We start from the raw sequence: 9,971 nt of genomic DNA, 5'->3' as shown, positions 1-9,971 counted from the left end.
ATGTATATGGTTGTTGTTGATGCATACAGCAAATTCCCAGAGGTGGTCAAAATGACAAATATTACTGCTGGAACAACTATCACTGCATTGCGTGACATATTCAGCAGGTACGGATTGCCCGAAATTCTTGTTTCTGACAATGGTTCCCAGTTCACTTCGAGAGAATTTGAAAAGTTTTGTGTCAACAATGGAATTGTACATCGTACTTCAGCAGCGTACAAACCATCCACCAATGGTCAGGCTGAACGTGTTGTCCAGATTTTGAAATCAGCAATCAAACAAGCCCAGCTTACTCACACTGATGTGTCTACTCAAATTGCTAAGTACTTACTTGTTTATCGAAACACACCCCATTCCACTACAGGCGAACCTCCCTCTTTAATGCTTATGGGCAGGAGATTGCGTACTCGCCTCGATTTACTGATTCCTTCAGTTGAAAAGCATGTTGAAGCTCGACAGTACAGTACGATGGTTAGTCCCACCGCACACAGAGGTCTACGCCAGTTTCATGCAGGTGATCCAGTACTGGCCCGAAACTATGGGAAGGGAGAAAAGTGGATGCCTGGGGTCATCACTGAGGTACTTGGTTCTCGACACTATATGGTTGAAGTGTCAGGCAAATTGTGGAAACGACATGTGGACCAACTTCTGAGCCGAGCTGTTAGTGATGACCACTCAAACAGCCCCTCATCAATTGATGACTACTCTATGCCACTTCAATTGGCTTCCCCAGTGGATGTTTCTGATGAAGTTGTCCCGCTTCCCTCAGGCTCTCATACAGCCACAGCGGATGAGTCACAGTTGACCAGTACTAGCGAACGTTGTGAAAGTCCTTTACCTGGAGCTTCCTGTTCTGTTACAGACAATGACAATGTTACTGTAGTTCCTCCTATTTTGCTGTCAGGAATTCCTGATACAAGTTCTATGTTAGAGAAACCAAGTTACTCAGATAAGGTTGCTACTCCCCCTTGTTTAGAAAGACGTTACCCTGTTAGAGTAAATCGTGGACTGCCAAGTCACTTGAGAGACTATGAGTTAAAGTGCTGACATTGGTTAACTGTTATGTTATAGAAAAGAAACTGTTTCATTTAAAGGGGGAGATGTTATATAATAGGTATTGTTCAGATTGTTAGGACTGCGCATGTGCAGTTACACGTGTCATTCGGATGTTCAGATTAAAGAGAATTGAGTTGCGTTTACTCAGTGTTTACTTCTGTTCTCGATAATTTATCCGTTTACAACATCAAGGATTTCTACTATCCAGGATTATACTGACACTAACAAACCGATTTAATTTTCGGAGCGGATTTACTAAGATCAGACTTTCAAGGAGCAAATGCAAGAAACTGCAGACAGCGGCAGACTTTGTGTGGCGGACATCGCCCGCAAAATATGGACGTAAATGGAATATTACTAAACGCTGCTGATATTTATAAATGAAGCAAGAAACTTAAGAATGAGTGACATAACCTGTTTACAAGGGCAATGAGTGGTAAGTGTGTGCTGTAGTCTCAACCCAACTCTTGATTTAGCAGATTTGATTTGATTTAGATTTGGCACACAGAACGAACGGCGAGCTGCCACTGAATATTATTTAAGATTATGAAGATCTAACGAAAGGATTTCTTGGATTTACTATTTCTCCATCGCAGAAGAACTTATAAACTACTGAACACAGGACATTAGTTTGTGGCTCGGCGGTTTGATTCGGTAAAGAGTCAAGTCTATTGTTTACTCACAGTGTTTGCATGACCGCACGTGCATTCTTGTTGGATTGGAATAGAGTGAGCTTCATTAATCTAAAGTTTCTTTTAAAAGGTTATCCACTGTTAACCAGCGTTGAGCCGTGGAGCTACCACACACTCGTTCAATAAACCTGCTTCAATCGACTGATAAGCTGCTAAGCCACAAGAATATGTACCTATCTCATTTTATTTACATTTTATAAACGTTGAACTCAAGTGGCCACTGAGACAAATATAAATAAATGTGTTTTATTCTTTGTACCTGTTTGTACTGCTGACTGTATTTTAGCGAAGACATTAAGCTTAATTAGTGGAAACGATCCATTTAGACCATGTCTTCAAGTATTTTTTGAGACTTACGGTATGCAATAATTGTACAGACGAAAAAAATTGTGTAGATTGTCAGAAGCTCTATTATTTGACCTATCATTTTGATTGAACTCTCACTCAATGAATTTTGGGGAAAATCATGGCATTGGGTGCAGCAAAGAAATACAAAATCTCCATATAAATCCAGCGGACTCAGAATTCCAGATTCCACTTGCCCGGTTTTCCACTGGACTCCAGATCTCCGCACCTGGCATTCCACTGGATTCCGGAATTCCGGGTTCCCCTTACCTGGAATTCCACTGGACCCCGCACTCCGGACCTGGCATTCCACCGGACTCTGGAATTCCGGGTTCCCCTTACCCGGAATTCCACTGGACTCTGCACTCCAGACCTGGCATTCCACCGGACTCCGGAATTCCGGGCTCCACTTACCCGGAATTCCACCGGATTCCACCTGGAATCCTCCCCGGACCTGGAATTCCGCTGGAATTCCACCGGAATTCCGGGCCTATTTTTACTAGGGTTTGACCTCTCTTCGGTACACCAGTGGAGAAAGATGTAACCGATAAAACCGCTTGTTGTAGCTTAGCTCTGGCAGAAGAATCTGTGCTGGCGTTGTTGGACTCCCTCTATTAGTTTTTTTTTTCATGGTAACAGACTTCAGGCTCCAAATTTCGGAGGCATAATCAAGATGAGAATGCATGAGTGCCACGTTGAGAGATCTCAAAGTTGGTAAAAGTTGGTTGCGTCGAATGATAGCACATTGAATGAATCTTAGCATCTTGATGGCTTTATTCACCTGTGTATATACATGTAGGTGCTCAATAAATCGATCACCACAAGTGATAAGAACTCCAAGGTCACATTGATTGTCCACTCTCCTCAGAGTTTTTGCTCCCACGATATAGTCGTGGATAACAGGTGAGCGTTTTTTTTGTCACCGTGCATATTGAGCATTTATCTGTATTGAAGGCCAACTTCCAGATATTACTCCATTATAATTAATCAGGTTATCAATGTCACTTTGTAATGATGCACAGTCGCTGGCGGATCTTACCTAGTGTGGAAGCACTTGGTATTGTGGGCAAATAATGCCAGCATGCTGGCATAATTATCATTGATATATACATTTATATAACGAACAAAGCAGGACCAAGGACAGTGCATCCTGCCCATCAAATAGCTGGTGAACCACTTCAGTAGGGGGCCTTTTATTCCAGCTTGGTCCAATTTACTGATTAAAAGAGTATGCAATACCGAATCAAACACTTTTGAGAAGTCTAAAAAAGCCACGCCAGTTTGATAACCTTGGTCAATCGATCTAGTTATGCGGTGGACTGTGTCTAAGAGGCTGTGTGATGGCAAGGATAAACATCACAAGCGATGAACACAAAAAAATTACGCAACGCTCAACAATTTTGGAGATAAAAACTCAGTAAAGAAATTGGTCTATACATGTAGTTGGCTACATCGCCTTGTCACCCTTTTGGAAAACGGAAACAATATTTGCACATTTCCACACCTTAGGGACTTGGCCAACATGTTAAGATAGATTACCGGTAATTAAAGGTGTAATTAAGTGACGGCACAATCTCTGAGGCACATTCCTTTGAAAGTCTCCCCAGGATTAGATGAATGATGTATTTGGGGTAAAGAGTCTAAATTTTCTTCAAGTTAGCTGCATGCTTTTCAACTTTTGACATCTTTGACAGTCTGCAGCCAGCAAAGTTCCCAGAAAGCAACAACAAGACGCGAAAAGCAAACAACTTTTACATAAACCCCAAAATACTGAACAAAGGGCTTTGATCCCTTTTGCTGTGTACAAAACTCCTTATTTTGAACAGCTACTGAAAATTGCGCAGCATAAGTGATGGTTTGGATGGCAAGATAATTAATGTACATTTGTATAAATAAATGAGCATTCAAACAATTCTGGTCAATACTCTTGGTCGGGACACATACAAGATAACTTAACAGATGTTAGCAACATTATGACTTACATGTAATTACCTTTTAACAGACTGGGCTGATTGTTATCATTTTCATCATCATTATCATCAATAAGGTCCATAGGTCCTGCTTCTGTCATATTACCACTGTGAAGAAATTCCTGGGTGGATACAGAATAAAAAAGGTACACAGTGTGTACATGTGTCATGGCTTAACCATTTTCTTGTAAAAGATACAAGATAATACTGATAATACAAGATAATGATATTTAGAGTGACTTGACGTTATAACTGGAACTGGGTGAGATAAATTAACCACAGCACTGGGCGATTCCCTACCCAAAGTCATCAGGCTCGTTGGTCAGCAGGTAGCTAGACCTACACTGACTGTGGAGCTGTGTATTGAAACTACAATCTGCTGTGTAAAACCAAAACAATACTAACTGATTTTTTATTCTCAAACATCAAAATTAATAAGGTTAACTTAACAACAATCATGATTACACAGTTGTTACGCTGTGTAAAACAACACAAACAACGTAACAAAATTGACAGCAAACAAAAGGAAGTAATTACTAATGAAACAATTTTGCAAACCAAAAAGTTACATGTGGCAAGCAGGTTAGAAAATTCAGATGAAGAGAGCTTTCTCGAAAAATAATACCGGTATATTCGTGTCTGCAATATAAGTGGCAATACTTGCACAATCATCAATAATCTTGGATGACGTCTTATCAAGAATGAAGAATGTCTTTTATGAAGATTGTTTACTTTACGGCAACGATAATTAAATGTATTAAAAGTGTAAAATAGCGTTCTCTGGTTTAAAAAGTTAAAAAATATGAGCTTTCGGCTATTTTACTATAGCCTTTGACGAATGTAAAACAGATAAAGCGCGTGGTTGGAAATATATACAAGGGAGGGTGTGAAAATAAATTAAAAACTAAAATACAATAGAAGTGTAAAAAGCTAAAAAAGGACAAAAACAGACAAATTAGGAATTACAATAAGATAGAATATTGTCTTGGTAACGGTTTGGAGATATTGTCTGCGCCGACAGTTTTGGCAGTGTGCCAAGTTTCTAGAGTTCTTCGAATGCGGTAATTGCCTTTGTCTATCACGGTAGCGCCATCAAAGTCAATTGAGTGATTATTTTGCCAAGCAAGGTTAGCAACGTTCGAGCCTCTTGTATAATTTTTAAGATTTCGTTGATGTTCCTTTCTTCGGGTTTTAAAATGTTTTAACTATCTTATCTTTTTTACATTCGTCAAAGGCTATAGTAAAATAGCCGAAAGCTCATATTTTTTAACTTTTTAAACCAGAGAACGCTATTTTACACTTTTAATATGTCTCATCCTGGTTGCAGTTCAATTTTTAATGATAATTAAATGGTTGTTACACTGGGAATAACAACATATACGCTGTAAGAGTTGACAACAAACCCAAAGAGGCAATACTTATGAAACAATTTTTCAAACCGAAAAAATACATGTATCTGGATTTTTTCTGATTCTCCCTCTTGAAAGAGTTGCTGGGTTCCCACGAGGAGAATGAATTGATTCTGCCTTCCATAGAAGTTGCTTGGTTTTGAAGACCAATTATTAACTGCGCTGCGCAGTTCTTGCTCTGCACGGGGTTTATTATTATTATTATTTTTTTTAGTTTTGTCGGTGACCAGACGCAGACCTCCACTCGGTCGAGGTTATGTCACGCGATGTTTAGAAGCTATAAATCAGTAACAAATGGAAACAAATGGTTATTCTTTGTCTTTACAAAGAATGTTTAGTGTGAAATATTCGAATTTGAAGCCTTTGACTCATGAAAAATACTAAATTTCCACGCTTTCAAAGAGAAATGTAATTCAGCGGGCCAGAATCTGTGAATAGATACCATTACGTTGGTGGAAAAGAATGTGCTGACATGACAAGTTTCACTTTCGATCGGCTAGACCTCGAGTCACGTAATTTTTCAAAGCTATTAATCAGCTACCTTTCAAATCTTTGCGAATACTTTGGTCTTTACTAAACAAATTTATTGCAAAGTATTTCCCTATTTTATGTTATTGAAAGGATTTTAAAGATATGAAGAAAAATTCCCTTCACAAACATGCCCTGACTTGTACCTCTTACGTCATTTGGTAGGCTTGGGGAATACCCTCTGTGCTAAAAACGGCTTCAGCGTCCACGCGTGGGAATTCGGCCAGAATTTGCATAAAAGAAAAATAATTAATCGCGTCTGGAACTAGTCAACCATGAAATGTCACACAAGGTGTCTTTTTTTTTATCATCATGTTTGTCACTCGCTACATTTTAACAACCGCCTATTGTAATACAGAAAGAGGGGCAACAAGCCGGAAGGCGAGATCTGGCCAAGTAAGAAAATTCAATTTTTTTGATTGGCTGTTTCAAAGCATGGCTGTCACAGCGCTAAAATTTGAACGTGCGATGCGGCCCCAAGGGAATTCAATGTCTGTTTTTTATGCAAATTATAGATCATGCACGCAATCATAATATATTCGTTTTTGAGACGTTTCCTTGTTTACAGTCGGCCTCAAAAGACAAGAAGATTTCGTTTTAGTTGTTTGTAGCATTATAAAGCTATTTCTGACGAATAACGATGTTTAAAAACAGAGAATCCGCGGTAAGAATATTTATGTTTGATTACGTGACCGGATCTAATTTGCATAAAATCAAATAAATATTTTTACCCGACCTAAAGCTTTCATGATTGCCTTCTGCTTAATTCTTTAGTAAAATACTCTGCTAGATATTATTCCAGGAAAGACGAGAATGGTAAAGCATTCGTTATTCATTTGGTTGAGGATTGCATATTCATTTGATTGCCATTTTCTTAGAATTGTCTAGGGCATGCGCAATTGACTCGCCTGCCACATTCCTGACAGGCAATCACGTGGTGCAAATCGGATTTGACCAGATCTCGCCTTCGGCTTAGCCCACGAGATCTGGGAACGAGATTATTCTGTGCAAAGAGAGAATACTATCGAAATTCTCACGGATACTTACGTTCCTGGCGTGAAGCCGTACGCCAGACGTAATGAAATCAATATTCGGGGTTTGTTTCGAAAGCGGGTGTTTTTTTTAGGGCGACCATAATTTGTTTGAGGCGGGTTAGGGTAAGGGGGGGTCAACTTTTATGGCAAAGGCTTTTTTTCCACTGTCAGAATGTGGAATTTTTTATTTATTTATTTATTTATTTTATTTTTTCCCTATTTCACTTCAAGTTGTTCAATATTTTTTAGTTATCTGTTTTTTCATTCCCCCGCCATGGCTCCCTTAGGGTGGTCACGTGACCAGCGCAGTTTTAAGCTCTAAGAGCTTCTTGTTGATTTCTGGCTCATCAACTGAGAAGGAACTAAAATTTTTCCAACTGGCAAGTTCTTGGCAGTCCTTGCAGATTAAGGGCTTTTGATTCCAAGACATTAGGGAGACAGTAAAATATTTCTATTGCTGACTAAGAAAGTCCAATCGGGGAATGGTGTGATACAACGAGCCGAAGAATTTCCTTGTCTTGCACACACACAAGCAATATGGCTTTGTTTAAAACAGCAAAGATAGATCACCTCTACAAAGATTTAAAGAAATGCAGAAGCCAGTTCAATTGTCTGGTATACAAGATGCTTTTCATAGGGGACATCAATCCTTCTTTCAAAATGCAAAGTGACTCGATTCACGCTTAACTGTTTACTTGACAGTTAAGGTGGCTCGACTCAGTTTTTTTCTAGCGATACCAATCAACTTTGAAACCCTCATACTTAAAGGGATTAATGTCAATGACATATCTACTATATCACATGGATTACACATAGACTAAACTGCAATATGATATAAATTTTTGGGAGATCGGAATGAATATCACGTGACAATGACGTCACACAGGTTTTTGCTCTGAATCAAATTTTAGCCCGTAACCGCATTTTCCCTCAAGATCCTCCACGCTACGTATACCTTGAGTGTTTGCCTTCAGCTTTGCGGAGTTTCATCGAAATCTACAAGAGGAATTTTGAAATTTTGAATTTCTTTTTAGATGGTATAATTTATGCGAAAATATAGACAAGACTTCATATAAAGAAATTTGCTTCTTTTTTGATGTTTAATGAGAGGCTTTAGTCCTCAATCCTTTTAAAAATGTCCCATATCCGATATCCAAACCATAAGAAGTAGGTAGACTTGTGCGATTTCGGAAAAATATGGAATATATATGAATCATAGTGAAGCTCAATGTTTAGCTCTATTTACCAATTTTACGCCTACTTTCGCAAAAAAGCAAAACTCGTCGATGAATTTTCTTCAAACTTTTTCAGGGTGGCAATTGATCAGTACATCCACTGGCCAGAGGTCATAACAAATGAAGAGCTTTGGACAACAACTGAGCAGGAAAGGATCAACATCCAGATAAGAAGGCGAAAGTGGGGTTGGATTGGGCACACCCTCAGGAAAACAAACTGCAATGTCACCAAGCAGGCACTGAGATGGAACCCACAGGGGAAGAGGTGCCGAGGCCGTCCCAGAAACAGCTGGAGGAGGACGGTAGATGACGAGGCGAGCAAAGCAGGCTACACCTGGAGGCAGATCGAAAGGATAGCCCAAAACAGAACACGATGGCGAGCAGTGGTTTCCGTGGACCTATGCTCCATGGGGAGCGAAAGGGTTTAAGTAAGTCAATTGATCAGTACACTCAACAATCCCTGAATTTCATGCTCATTGAAAACTTCTAAGGCTGTCTAACATAAACGCAAAATTGAGTAAATATTGAAGCGATCTCGTAGTTTCGAATAATTTTGTGCTCTGGGATTTCCTATTGTTTCAAGTTGAACACAACATCTAATTCCTGTGCACCACGTGTGAAATAACTATGCTTGGCCACCTTCCGAAAGTTTCCGAAATCTTGGTAAAGTTGGTAAATAGAGCTAAACATTGCGCTTCACTATGATTCATATATATTCCATATTTTTCGAAATCGCACAAGTCTACCTACTTCTTATGGTTTGGATATCGGATATGGGACATTTTTAAAAGGATTGAGGACTAAAGCCTCTCATTAAACATCAAAGAAGAAGCAAATTTCTTTATATGAAGTCTTGTCTATATTTTACGCATAAATTACACCATCTAAAAAGAAATTCCAAGAAATTTCAAAATTCCTCTTGTAGATTTCGGTGAAACTCCGCAGAGCTGAAGGCAAACATCCAAGGTATACGTAGCGTGGAGGATCTCGAGAGAAAATGCGGTAACGAGCTAAAATTCGATTCAGAGCAAAAACCTGTGTGACGTCATTGTCATGTGATATTCATTCCGATCTCCCAGAAATTTATATCATATTGCATTCCTTCATGTAATCCATGTAATATAGTGGATATCTCATTGACATTAATCCCTTTAAGAATAAGGGTTTTAAACTTGATAGGTATCGCTAGAAAAAAACTGGGTCGAGCCACCTTAAGTACTTTAATTTACATGTACCGGTAATTAGAATTTTTACTTTTTCTGTTATACCCATAGGACACACAAATCTTTTTATTGTTTCACGCTTTATAAGAGTTTATAAAAATGTGTTTAACTTTTTGATAAAATCTTTTTCCAAATCTCTCCTTTTACTTCTATTTTGTCCCGAATTTTGAAAAAACCCAACAAGAATTGAGACAAGAAAATACAATTCATGTTAAATAAAGCCTAAATTAAGGCCATCCCGTTGTATTTCTCCATGTAGTGTTGTCCAACAACTCAAGTCCAAGGTTTGCACGAGTCATGCAGTTTGCCTGAGCTGGAGCAGTGAGCAAAAATTTCCCTCATTACGTCATCTCTTTCCTTAATCCACTTGCATAAAAAAATTTCTGACTAGGCTTTCAACCCAGGGGTGCGTAAAAGCTAAGGTGGGGTAGGGGTGCCACCCAGCCGCGAGGGTCATACAGCTGTGCAGATAAAAGTGG

At 39.0% G+C, this 9,971-nt stretch overlaps 1 long non-coding RNA gene across 1 annotated transcript; it reads left to right on the top strand.

Moving 5' to 3' along the window:
- Positions 1-1,248: 1,248 nt before the first annotated feature.
- On the top strand, positions 1,249-2,006 carry LOC144653137 (uncharacterized). The gene is made up of 2 exons (XR_013570683.1): positions 1,249-1,492; positions 1,819-2,006. It is a non-coding gene; the product is annotated as an uncharacterized LOC144653137 (long non-coding RNA).
- The last annotated feature ends 7,965 nt before the right edge of the window (positions 2,007-9,971 follow it).

This window comes from Oculina patagonica, chromosome 5 (assembly GCF_052425735.1).
Source record: "Oculina patagonica isolate OP01 chromosome 5, crgOcupat, whole genome shotgun sequence".
Classification (NCBI taxonomy): Eukaryota; Metazoa; Cnidaria; class Anthozoa; order Scleractinia; family Oculinidae; genus Oculina; species Oculina patagonica.
This window is presented reverse-complemented; position numbering and strand designations above follow the sequence as displayed.